The 14603-nt window shown below is 40.2% G+C and overlaps 1 pseudogene; it reads right to left on the bottom strand.

The window, feature by feature from the left end:
- Positions 1–2835: 2835 nt before the first annotated feature.
- On the bottom strand, positions 2836–4205 carry LOC128608398 (uncharacterized; annotated as a pseudogene).
- Positions 4206–14603: the final 10398 nt, after the last annotated feature.

The following is a 14603-nucleotide window of genomic DNA, read 5'->3' as shown; positions in this document are numbered from 1 at the left end:
GTTTTTTAAATGGAGGATGCTGACATTTTTTGTTTTTGTATATGATTAAACTATTTGGTTATTTGGCAAAGAATGTGTTTGTCTAAATGTCCTGTCTTACTACAACCAACTATCAGAATCCTGTTCTCAGGATCATGTCCAGGTCAGGTCGGGAGTGAAACCAAGTCCGTGTAGGGTTAACGAGCCAGGCACCCGTTGCTCATCAGGCCAGCTAATGAGTTCTCTCACACAGACCTATCACATGACCTCAAGGGTCACATGACCAACCAGACCCTGTGTGCCTTTCCCTGAATCATCTGAATATTTCATTCAGCTGAAGATTAACAGCAATCAATTAGTCATCAGAGCACAGGCAGAATCAGTTGTCCAGAGTCTGCAGCTAATAAAGCCATTCAGGGGTGACTGAGCTAGACAGAAGCCAGAGAAGGCCACATGCTGTGGAGTGACCTGAGGCCTCATAGCTTGAGTTGGTTCTGAAGCTTTAGTAGGAATTGGACTCAAAGTTATTCAGTTGTGACTTATTGCGGGGGTTTGTCGCTATCAGACTAGAACAGGTTGGAAAAGTGCTTCAAGTGAACACAGATGAGGTCATCGAGTTGTACATGTTGGGGAGTGCTGAAGTTTAAGACAAGTGCAAAGAATGATACCCCTCTCACTTTCACCCATTTGTAGTTGAGGAATTATATCAAACACCCACAAATGTTTGCAGTTATATAAGTGTATATATATACATATATGAACATTCATTAACTATTTACACTGTATTAGTGAGGTGAGTGTTAAGGGTCAACAGCCTGGTGTTAGTATTGCGTGTCACCTTTTGCACAGCAGGCTGATCAGGTGTCAGTTTTTTTTTTTTTTTTTACCTCCCCCAACCACACTACCTTTCTTATAAATCTGCTGCCTGATCTTCATAAGCAAAGAAAAAAAGAACAATATGAAGTAAATGGATTTTTATAACAACACATTCCAGATATGTATTCTTGCAACAAAGGTCCACAGAAAAATATGTATATTTTCTTCCTTAGTACTCTTGTATATCAAAGACCATTAGCATTATCCTGTAGGTAGCTACTTTGTACAGTGCTGTGGAAAAGTATTTGCCCCATCCTGATTTATTCTGTTTTTGTGTGTGTGTGTATATATATATATATATATATATATATATATATATATATATATATATAGATATATATATAGTAATAAATTGTTTCCGAAATGAAAATAAAATCTAAGATAAAACAAAAGGCAACCTGAGTAAACATAAAATACAATTTTTAAATGATAATGTTATTTATTGACGCAAAAGAAGTTGTTTGATTGATAGATTTTTGCTTATAATCTTTAGAATCGAGGTATAAGTGGATTGTGATACCTTTGCCCCAGTGCTGTGATGGATGTTGGTGATGCCACTGACTGTTTTTGGGGTTTCCTTCTCAGCTCTCACAATATTTCTGTCACAAACTGCTGTTGTTTTCCTTGGCGGACCTGTTTGATGTCTGGTTGTTAGTACACAAATGGTTTCTTTCTTCTTCAGGACATTCCAAATGGTTGTACTGGCTATACCTAATTCTTATACAATGGCTATGTTAGATCATCCCTCTTTTCTCAGCTTCAAAATGGCTTGCTTTTCTCCCATAGTCAGCTCTCTGGTCTTTATGTTGTTTTATCCTTTTATACCAAATGAAGTCTTCACAGGTGAAACCCAGGGCTCAAACCAAGAGTAGACATTCAGAGCTAATAATAGTTTACGCTGTCAATCTTACAGGGCACATTGGGTAGCAAGAAACACCTATCAGTCACACGTTCCAATATTTTTGATCACTTGAAAAAAATGGGTGCTTTTAAACAAAAGGTGCAGTGTTCTAAGTTGTTTAACACATCTAGATGTAAATATGAGGAAATGAGAAGCTGAAATTCTGATCGAATGTCTGATATTCATCTTTTGATCTCAAACCCAAATGTCATCAATGTATAGTGAAAACAATAGAATTGGCCTTGCTGTTCCAATACTTTCAGAGGGGACGGTATATTCCTTTTTGTACATGAGGTATATGTTATGTTTCGCACAGTGGCAATTGTCTGGTCCGAAACTTGTTTATTCAGGGACATGCTAGCTGTGTTCATCTAAAAGGTCTGCATATATTTCCACCTTTTTGAAGCGAGTAGTGAGTGCATGAATACTGACTCATGTAATCATGACTGATAATGATACATTAATGATAAAGACGATCTCTTATGTCTACATCTAGCTGAATGGCTGTTTGTACCCGATTCAGTGGTTGACTGAGAGAGATTAGGAGTGTTGTCCTGGGCTTCTGAACATTTTCTCAGGGATGATTGTGGTGGTGTTGTGTGTCCTGTTCCCAGGCTGTTCTAGGGTTGTTACTGTCTATGTGAACAATAATACAGGGCCTGGCCCTGAAATCTATCAGATAATGACCCGTCTCTGTCAGAAGAGAAAGCCAAAGCGTTTAAATGCTTCTGTGTACCCCCTGCCAATTTCATTTCTCTCTTCTGTTCTCTTCTGTTCTCTCCTCTCCTCTCCCTGTTTCTTGCGAATGCTAGAAGGAAGTACATTCGGCTCAAATATGGCATTATTTGATAAGCAGATGGAGTGTAGTATGTGGCGTTCTTACTACTCCTATAACCCCCTCAGCTCTTCATCTTTGCCGAACCTCCCAGGGGAAGTGAACAGGTTATTAAATATGAATGGGAGAAGGGAAGGGGAGGTACATATTCCCTTTAATTTTTGTGTATTATTAAGCAGGTGGCTGAATATGATAGTGCTGGCTGTCATGTACTTAATTAGGGGCTATTTTCCGTCAGCTCAGCTTACAGTGCCACTCTGCTGTTCATCTGGAGTTCATACAGCTTCTGGCCACTGCTCACCCCTGGCATATTCTCAGCTCCTAGCAACTCATGCACAATTACAAGGAAGTCAAACTTTTGAGAACAAAACACACCAGAGCCTGCGTATTTTGTTTGGTTTACAGTCTTTTTTTTCTGTTTAATATTTGGTGTGTCTCTTCCACTTCTCATTGCTTCCTGTACTTTCCTCTCCTCTCTTCTATTTCTTGTCCTCTCCTCTCCTCTCCCCTCTTCAACTTATTGACTCTTCCTCTCCTTTCCTCTCCTCTCTCCCACTTCTCATCTCCTCTTCTCCTCTCTTCTCCTTTTCTCTCCTCTCTTCTCTTCTCCTCTCCTCCTCTCCTCTCCTCTCTCCCACTTCTCATCTCCTCTTCTCCTCTCCTCTCCTTTTGTCTCCTCTCTTCTCCTCTCCTTTCCTCTCTCCCTCTTCTCATCTCCTCTTCTCCTCTCCTCTCCTTTCCTTTCCTCTCCTCTCCTCCTTTCCTCTCCTCTCTCACACTTCTCATCTCCTCTTCTCCTCTCTTCTCCTTTTCTCTCCTCTCTTCTCTTCTCCTCTCCTCTCTCCCACTTCTCATCTCCTCTTCCCCTCTCCTCTCCTCTCTCCCACTTCTCATCTCCTCCTCTCCTCTCTTCTCCTTTTGTCTCCTCTCTTCTCTTCTCCTCTCCTCTCTCCCACTTCTCATCTCCTCTTCTCCTCTCCTCTCCTTTCCTTTCCTCTCCTCTCCTCCTTTCCTCTCCTCTCTCACACTTCTCATCTCCTCTTCTCCTCTCCTCTCCTTTCCTCTCCTCTCCTCCTTTCCTCTCCTCTCTCACACTTCTCATCTCCTCTTCTCCTCTCCTCTCCTTTCCTCTCCTCTCTTCTCCTTTTGTCTCCTCTCTTCTCTTCTCCTCTCCTCTCTCCCACTTCTCATCTCCTCTTCTCCTCTCCTCTCCTTTCCTTTCCTCTCCTCTCCTCCTTTCCTCTCCTCTCTCACACTTCTCATCTCCTCTTCTCTTCTCTTCTCCTCTCCTCTCTCCCACTTCTCATCTCCTCTTCCCCTCTCCTCTCCTTTCCTCTCCTCTCTTCTCCTTTTCTCTCCTTTCTCCCACTTCTCATCTCCTCCTCTGCTCTCTTCTTCTTTCCTCTCTTCCACTTATCTCCTCTTCTCTCCTCTACTCTCTTCTACTTCTTGCCTCCTCCTCTCCTCTCCTCTCTCCCACTTTTTGACTCCTCCTCTCCTCTACACTACTCTCTTCCATTTCGTGTCCTCTCCTCGCCTCTCCTCTCGCCTCTTCCACTTCTTGTCTCCTCCTCTCCTGTCCTTTCCTGTCCTCTCTCCCACTTCTCCTCTCATATTCTCCTCTTCTCTCCTTTCCTCTCCTCTCTCCCACTTCTCGTCTCCTCCTCTCCTCTCTTCTCTTCTACTCTCTTCCACTTCTTGTATTCTCCCCTCCTCTCCTTTTCTGTCCTTTCTCCCTCTTCTCCTCTCCTTTCCCCTCTTCTCCTCTCCTCTCTTCTCCTCTTTTCCACTTCTTATCTCCTCCTCTCATCTCCTCTCGTCTCTTCCTTTCCACTTCTTATCTCCTCCTCTCCTCTCTTCTCGTCTCCTCTCCTTTCTTCCACTTCTTGTCTCCTCCTCTCCTCTCATCTCCTTTCCGTTCCTCTCTCCCACTTCTCCTCTCCTTTCCTCTCCTCTCCTCTCCTCTCCTCTTATGCCCTCCCATTTTCTCTCCACATTGTGCTGGCCTATCTGATCCTCGGCTCTTTTGTTGCTCTTTGAAAGGCCCGACCCGACACTCATTATTTTCTCCTTTATCTTCCTCTCTGATTAGGGTGGTCGGGTTTGACAGTCGCCTCCACAGAGATCCTATCCATTACGCTGTCACCACGGGCAGTGTGTGTGTGTGTGTGTGTGTGTGTGTGTGTGTGTGTGTGTTAATGTATATGTGTGAGAGAGTGGGAGAGAGGAGATCAAAACAGAGAGTATAGCAATGCCAATATATGTTTGCTTGGTGTGTGTGCGTGTGTGTGTGTGTGTGTGTGTGTGTGTGTGTGTGTGTGTGTGTTTTGCAGGTTACAGTGTCAACATAGGGTGTTGTGTGAGAATCAGCAGCCCATCTCCAGCTAATTATGCCAGCCACCTTGTTAATTAAATCCCTGTTAGAGATGGAGGCAGAGCGGCTAATTAAACTGCTCTCTCCGTTCATAATTACAGGATGATACAGTGTGGAGCTGGGGGAAATATGCGAGAGGGGAGATATTTGATGTAATGGGTTTTGCTGGGCGCTCTAGAACTACATACTAAATGAATGTCTTTGCTTAAAGAGCTGGAGTAAAATTTATATTACATTGCTGGATGGCACTGTGTGTGTGTGTGTGTGTGTGTGTGTGTGTGTGCTGCATTGTGCCAGTAGGTAAACAGGAACAGTCAATGGACTGCTGATGCAGCCAGACTATTCTGGAAGATCCATTGTGCTGTCATTTGTTGTCACTGACCTCATCCTGGACCTTTTGTGTTAGTCAAATGAGAGTGATTGTGTGTGCATGTGTGCTTTTGTGTGTGTTGTGTTTGTAACCTGTGTGTGTATGTGTGTCTGTAAAAGGGAATAAGCTATAACTGTGGTGGTTTATATGTGATACATTGGTGGTAATAGTGTACATTGTAAATGTTACTGTTGTTTTCATTAGAGTAACATATCCCAGGTGACTGTTGGGTACTGCTGAGTGTCTTTGACAGCACTGAGACAATACAGAAGTCATTGAGTCCCTGTGCATAAGCGTCTGTGTGTGTGTGTGTGTGTGTGTGTGTGTGTGTGTGTGCGTGTATGCGTGTGTGTGTCTGGAGAGTCTAGAGAGCTCTACATTCATGATTGCTCGATTGCTGGTTTTGCCACCAAATCATAGGGCTGTGTGGCTCAGTGATGAGTGCATTTACCATCCTGATGACCGCACTCCCTGTGTGCATGTGTGTGTGTGTGTATGTGTGCATGTGTGTACAGGGGAATGTGTGTTTGGCTGTGACCTTCATGCTAAATTTGTTGTTTAAGAGAATGTGAAGAAGTGACACATTCTGTTTTAAGGCTATTCCAAATGTAATAATAAATTCTATCTGGTATGACACTCAAAGACGTGGTAATCCAGCTAGCAAATCGTTAAAGCGCTTCAATCTATGTTTACCGTTCAATCAACAATACGCTTTCCACGTCAGAGTTTATATTTCTACTATAAAAGTATTTATAAATTGATAAAAACGCACTTAAGACACGAAAAAAGGTGTCCTCTTTTTAGGAAACCAGAATATGGTCATTCTAACTTCTTTTGTGATGTACTGTTACCTGCCGCGACAGTGATCTTTAATTATTCATTTATTTATTTATTTTCTTAAAACAAATCTAAATATTGAACGTGTTTTAAGCTTAAAATAAAAGTATTTTAGATCACGCTGTATTTTAGATTTTCTCTTGACTTTATTTACATACGTGACCTTGAAGTAATCCAAAAGTAATCAGGTTACATTACTTTAATATTGTGATGCTTAAATTACGTTACTGATGACAATTTTTTTGAAGTAATTTGTAAATGTAATGGAATACATTTTTAAAGTAACCCTCGCAACCCTGTATTTACAGTACTTTACAGTAGATTAGACCATATAGCCGGTATAGCTTGTGTATGATCTTATATTTGTGTGTGTGTATGTGTGTATATATATATATATATATATATATATATATATATATATATATATATATGCACACACACACACACAAATTTTTCAACCCTCATTGCAAATCAGGTTTATTGTCAAAATTTAGAGACTATCAACAGAACAAACACTTCAAGTGGTTTCACCAAATTCAACTGAAAATGCAATTCCAGTTTCAAAATTATTCAACCCCCTGAATAGAATCTCTCACAACAGCACAAACATGCAAAACAGGTGTTGTCTCAAGCTCACCTGATGCAACTAATCAAGGGCTTCATTAGTTGCACCAGGTGTGCTTGAGCTGGAACACATGAAATACCTGAACTGGCTTGGGGCAGAAAATGTATGAAATACCTGGACGGGGCAGGAAAAGGAAGCTATCGACGGCTGCAACCAGATTATTGAGAAGGCAGGTTGTGAAAAACCATCGAGTGACTGCAAAAGACCTGCAGCAAGACTTGGTGGCAACAGGCACTGAGGTTTCATCACTAAATGCAGAAGATTTCCATGCCAGAACTCTAAGATGTTCACCACTACTGACCCCAAAGCACAAGAAAAGTCGCTCAAAATCATATAAATAAGCCACAGAAGTTTTGGGATTCTGTTCTGTGGAGCGATGAAACAAAACTGGAACTTTTCAGCACGATGGATCAGCAGTATGTCTGGAGGAAGAAGGATGAAGAAAGAACACTCTGTCCACAGACAAGCATGGTGGTGGCTCGGTGATGCTCAGGGGCTGCTTTGCATCCTCTCCACTGGAAACCTGCAGCGTGTGGAAGTCAAGATGGATTCATTAAAGTGTCAGGAAATCCTAGGAGAAAACGTCAGGTTGCCTTTGTTTGATGGTGTATTTTCGTTGAAGATCTAAAACTATTTAGTATGAGATATACACAAAAATAAAAAAAAGAAATCAGGCAAATACTTTTTCACAGCAGTGTACTATATGTTACTGTGAACACACATCTTTCAAACTCTGATTGATTCTACTAGCAGATCTTCAGCCTAGATTGCGCTGGAAGGTTCAGTTTTTAGGCATATCGCATGTAGCTAGAGTGGATAGCAATGTGTTTTCCCCCAGAATTATATATAATTATTATGTACACCTTCCATCAATTCTATGTTTTTATTTATCAGGGCCTAAATAACAATTGTCTGGTCCATACCAACTTCTATAAGCAAACAAATAGTCTCAGGTGGCGGCAACAACAACAACAAAAAAACACACAACCGATTTTTATATATAGTCCATTTTTTTTTTACGTACACACTTCCTTCTTCTACAATTATTAAGAGCGCAATTTGAAACGCACCATTCTACAGTGAGAAGGATTGTTTATAAATGGAGAGCTTTTAAGACAGTTGCCAATTTTTCCAGGAGTGAGTGTCTCAACAAATTCAGCCCAAGGTCAAACCGTTTAATGCTCAGAGAAATAAAGAAAATCCCAAGAGCTACATCATGTGACTTACAGGCGGGAACAGATTAAATGTTTACGTTCATGACAGCACAATTAGAAAAAGACTGAACATGTATGAAGGGCTAGGAAAAAGCCCCCTCTCTCCAAAAAGAATACGGCAGTACAACTTCGGTTTGTAAAATGCATCTGAACAAACCACAGAAGTTCTGGTACATTATCTTATGGACTGATGAGATCTCCAAGGTGGGGATGTTTGGTAAAAAACCAAACACAGCGTATCACCACAATCACCTCATACCAGCTGTCAAGCATGGTGGTGGAGGGGTGATGAGTTGGGCTTGTTTTGCAGGCACCTGGGAAACTTGAGACAACAATGAACTCTACTTTATACCAGAATATTCTTGAGACAAATTTGAGGCCATCTGTCCAGCAGCTGAAGCTGGGCAGAAATTGGGTCATGCAACAGGACAATGATCTCATGCACCCAGCAAATCAACATCTGAATGGCTAAAGAAGAACAAATATCAAGGTGTTGGACTGGCCAACACCTTGATCAACACAAGTTCAGACCTCAACCCCATTGAGATGCTGTGGGGGATCTTTAGAGAACTGTGCATAAACGAATGCCCTCAAACAGCAAAGATCTGAAGCAATGTTCTAAAGAAGAGTGGGCCAAAACTTTTGCAAAATGATGAGAGACTCCTACAGAAAATGTTTACTTCAACTTATTGGTGCTAAAGGTGGTTCTACATGATACTGAATTATAGGGTGTACTTATTTTCCCCTCACCTGGTTTCTGAATTTTGGTTTACTTTTTGGAAAAAATATTGAAATCTGTTTGTGTTATTTATTTATTTATTTATTTATTTTTTGTTATTACCCGAGGTTATTTATTTGTCTATAGAAGTTTGTGAGGACCGCACAACTGTTACTTATAACTAATAACACAATTATTATTTGATATCATTATACAGAGCTTCTTGATCTCCTATAACTTCTCTCCTCTCACGTATGTAAGAGTGATATATAGATTAGGGCCATGTTGTTAGTGTTGGCAGTTTGTAACAATGTATTCAAATTCCTCCAGAATGACCAGTACGGATACATTGGTAGTGATTTGTGTTTCATGGAAGGGACTGATGTTCAGTAGTATGGAGTTCCTACTGAACAGAGTACGCTGTGCTTTTAAGGCTAAAGAGATTAGCATACCTTTGACCTGTCATGTTGGTACAGTGTTAGAATGAATAAGTCTGGCAAGGTTTTTGCTGCTAAGCTTCTGTGAGCTGTTTAAGTGAAAGTGTACTCATAAGGACAGAGTAGCTTATGTTTGACAACTACTTATAACGCTATGCCCAGGTAATTTAATTCACAATACAGCAAAACATGACTTTTTTTTTTTTTTTTTTTGCTTTATTTGTCATTCATAGATTGGTTGTTGTTTAACATTCATTTTGTCCATCTGTAATGGTCAGAATGTCATTTACCTTTAAATTGCATTATCATAAAGGAATAAACCAGAATTTGATGAGCGATATTCACCTGAGTTAATGGAATATGCAATTTGTGGAGAAGTAATTATTTGGTTTTGCAGGAAATAGACGTATTTTTTTTTCTAGAAAGGACCGAAATGAATTTAAACATTAATGGGCCCCTTGATTTGCATCACAATGGTATGTTATTGTCATGAATGCAGGCTGATATTGGATGTGCATTTCTGTTGCTCTAAGCGCTCGTGGTTTTAAAATGCACAGCAAAGTTAAATATGCTGATTAGAAGCCTTATCTGGCAACATGGACCATCTCATCACTTCTGTCAATGGCTGCTTCATTTAAAAAAAAAAAGATGCATTAAAAATGGCGAGTAGGTAATCGAATATAAGTGAATTAGTGGATTTTTCCCCACACAATTTCTACCTTAAGCAATAGACAGAAAATACCGCAGTAAGCAAAAATTCATGGGGAGCTTTTGAGGACTGGGCATCTTAAGGCGTCCGGGGCCCTCTTAGAAGCTGCTAGTCAATAGGAAACTTCAGGACATAAACGAGAGAGGGGAGAAGAGAGAGAGAGAGAGAGAGAGCAGCAAAGAAAGAAAAGGGCAGGTGTTGGTTGGAGACTTTGATCCACTCAGACCTCCTTTAAAAGCATGACCTCATTTAGAATGCTGGGAGCCAGGATAGGGCGAGAGGGGGTGCCCAATGCCCACCAATTCTCTGTGTTTCTCTGTGTCTCTGTCTCTGTCTCTCTCTCTCTCTCTCACACACACACATACGCACACACACTAATCAGCAGGGTACCTCATTGACCCTTCATTCTCAAAAAAAGGGGGGAAAGGACAGGGGGACCAAAGAAGCTTTTAGGCTAATTTGGCTCTGGGGAGGCTGCTGCCCTGTGGCTACGCTAGCTCCTGGGCTAGAGAAGTGCCACCTCTCTGGGGAGGACAGGCCACTTGGGCACAGGGTGGTACTGTGTGCACTGGGTCAGGGACCGCTGTTGACTTTTTAAGCCAAGAGGCTTTTTGGTGTTTGTTGTTACCATGTCACTTCTAATTAGTGCTGTGTAGTGAGGTTAAATGAGATTACACAGTCTCCAGACCCTGCTGCTCAGCCCATGGGCATGCTAAACAGCCTTTTCACACACACACACACACACACACACACACACACACACACACAGAGATGCAATATGCGAGGCAGATTTTCCTCTCATTCCTCACCCGCATTTAAAGTGTCTTGAGCAATTCTGTAAATCAAAATATCACTCATATTAGAAGACAGACGTATTAGAAATGAATACATTTTTGTGTACATTTTTATGTCTCTAATGATGTCGAATATGATGTGTCACTTGTCATCTGGTGATTCTCATCACATGCTCTTCAGCTGGAAGCTAGTCTGCTCTCTCTGGAGTGTAGAGCATCTGTGTGAGCCTTGTAAATTCAAGCATAGCATCCAAGTCCAATAATAGGTGCAGCTGGGAGCTCTGGTCCTAACGAGGCCTAAGTGGGAAAGTGGTTAACAAGGAGACCATCGCTCCCTCTCTCTCTCACGCTTGCCCTCTTCCTCCCCCTCTTCCTTCTCCTTCACTCCTCGCTTCTCCTTGTGCATAGCAACCATTGTGCCCAAAGTGAAAACCTTGCTTCTTCTTAAACAGTGAAGCTGCTACATTAAATAGCATAGCATTTCAATTACAATATACTAAAATCTCCACATCATTTTGTCTATTTTCTTTCCTTTCCTGCTATTTCTTTTGCCTAAATTTTCCCTGAATATATTTTTTGTCACCTTAACGCTTACACCCCCCCCCTTTCTCTCTCTCTCTCTCTCTCTCTCTCTCTCTCTCTCTCTCTCTCTCTCTCTCTCTCTCTCTCTCTCTCTCACTCTCCTTCTCTAGTGTTTGGGGGTCTTGTCTGATACCCATTAGCGTTAGGGCTTATTACCTGGGTAATGAGCTACACAGTCTCTAATTAGCTGGGGCCTGGAGAAGCTGACATTATTCCAGCCCTAGAGCCGCCACAGCCATTAACAGAGCTACTCTAAGTGATCTGTCTGTGGACTGTTAAAACCATTACATTCATTATATATCAATCAAAGGAAAGGTGTTGCTGCTAATTGAGGAGTGGGAACAATGCTTAAAATCTTGCCATTATTGATGGGTAAAAAAGGAAAATAAGAAAAACACCCCATCAATGTCTGGATAATGGTCATATGTGCTCTTGCTATGATGGATAGATTTCCTTACATAATGGATGATAGTGAATATACTGTGTCTTTTAATGAAATTATCTTTAGCAATGACTCTCTTCCTTCTGGCAAAAAAAAAAAAAAGCAGATGCATTATTAAAAGTTTAACTAAACTATCACATTCATTTAGGAGTACTGTTAAGCACATTTTTTAACTGCCGAAGATTTTATCGGTTTATCTTGTGCAAAAAATAGTTAGCCACGATTAATTATATTAAAATAGTCCCCCCCCCCCTTTTTAAAAAAAAAACAAAAAAACAACAAATTCATTGCATAGGAAAACTAGATGCAGTCATAGATGCAATTTAACTGATGACTTTATGGCACCATCATTTCTGGAAATGTCTTAGGAAGTCTTTGAGTATTGAAACCCACCAAAAGATGCACACACACATTTTAGTGGTGATGTTGTATTTCATTTTAACACACTAGATGAATCTCGAACCAGTAGGCATCTTATTTATTAGCCATCTCAAATCCTATTATCCACTCATGAGTCTTTTGACACTTTCCTGCATTAAAAAAAAAAAAAAAAAAAACGAGAGAGGAGTGTTGTGTTACAAGTGTGATATTGATTCGGCTGTGATTATTACACCCAGTTCCTTCCTAACATTTATTCTATTTTTAAGAGGTTTGTTTTGCTTTTTAGATTTACGGCTGCTGAAGTTTATATGTTCGAAACCAGGGAGGGGGAGAACCCTTTGAGCTTTAAAGCCTTTGAGTCCATCTCTAACACAAGGCTTTTAGACTTGACCCCACACTTCTCGTTTCGGCCCATCTTCTCTCTCGCTCTCGTTTCGTTGTCTTTAAAACATATGAGGCTGCAGACAGCTCTGGACAGAGATATGAGGAGCCTTCAAAGCAGTGTTGTGACTGCCGTTTCATCTGAGTACAAAGAGCGACATGGAAATGCGTTCAGCCTTTCAGTACGTTTTGCATTTATGCTAATGATGCATAAATCAACAGATTGCAAGAGAACCGTGATGCCATGTGAATGTGTAAACAGACATAAGAGGCATCTCTCTGAATATGTGGAGTTTGCTATGAATCTTATGGACTAGTGGTGGTGACTACTAGTGATGTGGTTACTAGTTAATTCCTTAAACTCTCTCCTTTATTATTAATTTCACGATCAGATTCTGATTAATTCATGGCAGTTACTGAATAATCTGTTTAATAAGGATAATTAACTGAATAAAATAAAATGGGAGTTTAACTGTTAGTTAAACGAGTGGTTCTCAGATTGGGGTATCTGAGGCATAGTCCACAATTTATTTAGGTCCAGTGGTGAAAATCATCAATCAATCCACCATTATCAAAGTTATTTATTATTTCATGGTTTTTTTTTTTTTTTGTTATTAGACTGTATGACTGGCCACTTGAATTTAAAAAGTTTACATTTATGACATCTGGCAGATGCCCCTATCCAGAGCGACTTACAGAGGTGCTCTGAAGTCTCTATCAGTAAATACATCCTCATGCTAGTTCACTCGGTAAGGAACTATAGGGGTACCATCAGTCTGAAACCCCTTTTGAGAGTTTATTACAGTATGAAAACACAAGACAAATATTTTAAAAAATGAATTTAAGTACTTGGTGAAGAGGTAGGTCTTTAGTATTTGTTTGAACATTGGCAGTGAATATTCGTTCCACCACCTAGGTGTCAGGACAGACTGTGTGTCTTCCTTGAACCCTGAGAGATGATGGGTCCAATCAAGCAGCGCTAGAGGATCCGAGGGCGTGTGGTGCAGAGCGGGGTGTGATAAGTGCTTGACACTAAAAGTGTTTTACACAAGTGAAATGACTATATTGTTTTTGTATGAATGGGTGATCAGGATGGTTTTCACATCATTTTGTAGCAAAAACTCAACGCGACAAGATCCAGTTCTCAAAAGCCATGTGAACAAATGTTTAGTATGTATTTATATGGCCTTATTTCAGTGACTTTAAATTTTTCTAAACGTTATTTTCTCAAAAATACAAACATGTACAGTACATACATGCTGCTCACATATTATTGTAGCCCTGTTTGTGCTGAATACAGTGTAATCAGACTTTAGAAATTAATATGTTTATAAGTAACTGAAGAAAGCACAAATGTGAAGGCATGTCAAAACTTCTCCAGGGCCCCAAAACACCCTCAGACCCCCAGACGGTTAAGGTAGGTGGGTGCTGGTACATTTTTGGCTTAAGCAGACAAGCATCAGGTTTTGTTTTTTTTTTATCTGATGTGGGCAGCTAGAGGAAGCCAGTGGAGGGAGCATAGCAATGGAGTAGTGTGGGAGGGAATACAAAAAAAACTATATGTATCTAATAAATAACCCAAAAATTTGTACACACTGCAATAAGGAGCAAGATATTTGAATATTTGGATTATGTTCATTAAAAAAAAATCTTTACTGAAGGGATCCATGGAATTTATTTCATAGTTAAGGGGTCCTTGGCTGAAAAAGTTTGACAACCACTGAGTTAAACTATTATAATATTTTTTAAATCTTGTTATAATTGGTTAACAAATCTAATACTCTTTAGTCCATAATGAAATGTGTTACATACCTGTCTCATACGTTTCATATATATGGCATAATCTGTGACATTAAAGATGATCGGGTCTTCAATCTTATTGCAATAATGAGATAAATAAATAAATTTAAATAAAAGTGCTAAGGTATAGCAGGCTACTAAAGAGTCCTGCTGGGAGGAGGTTACTGTGCTTGTTTATGTTTATGAGAGAGTGCATTTGATGAACTGTGCGAGGCAAAAAAAAAAAAAAAAAAAAAAAGATTTGATTATTTGTAATTGAATTTCTGCCAAGTGTTTAATGCAACAGATTGGCCACAATAGCAGTGAGAGAATCAATCGCATATGATCCCCCCATTATCCCACCGAGGC

The sequence above is a fragment of the Ictalurus furcatus genome, chromosome 6, assembly GCF_023375685.1.
Source record: "Ictalurus furcatus strain D&B chromosome 6, Billie_1.0, whole genome shotgun sequence".
NCBI lineage: Eukaryota > Metazoa > Chordata > Actinopteri > Siluriformes > Ictaluridae > Ictalurus > Ictalurus furcatus.
Note: the sequence above shows the minus strand (reverse complement) of the source record. Positions and strands in the feature narration are given on the sequence as shown.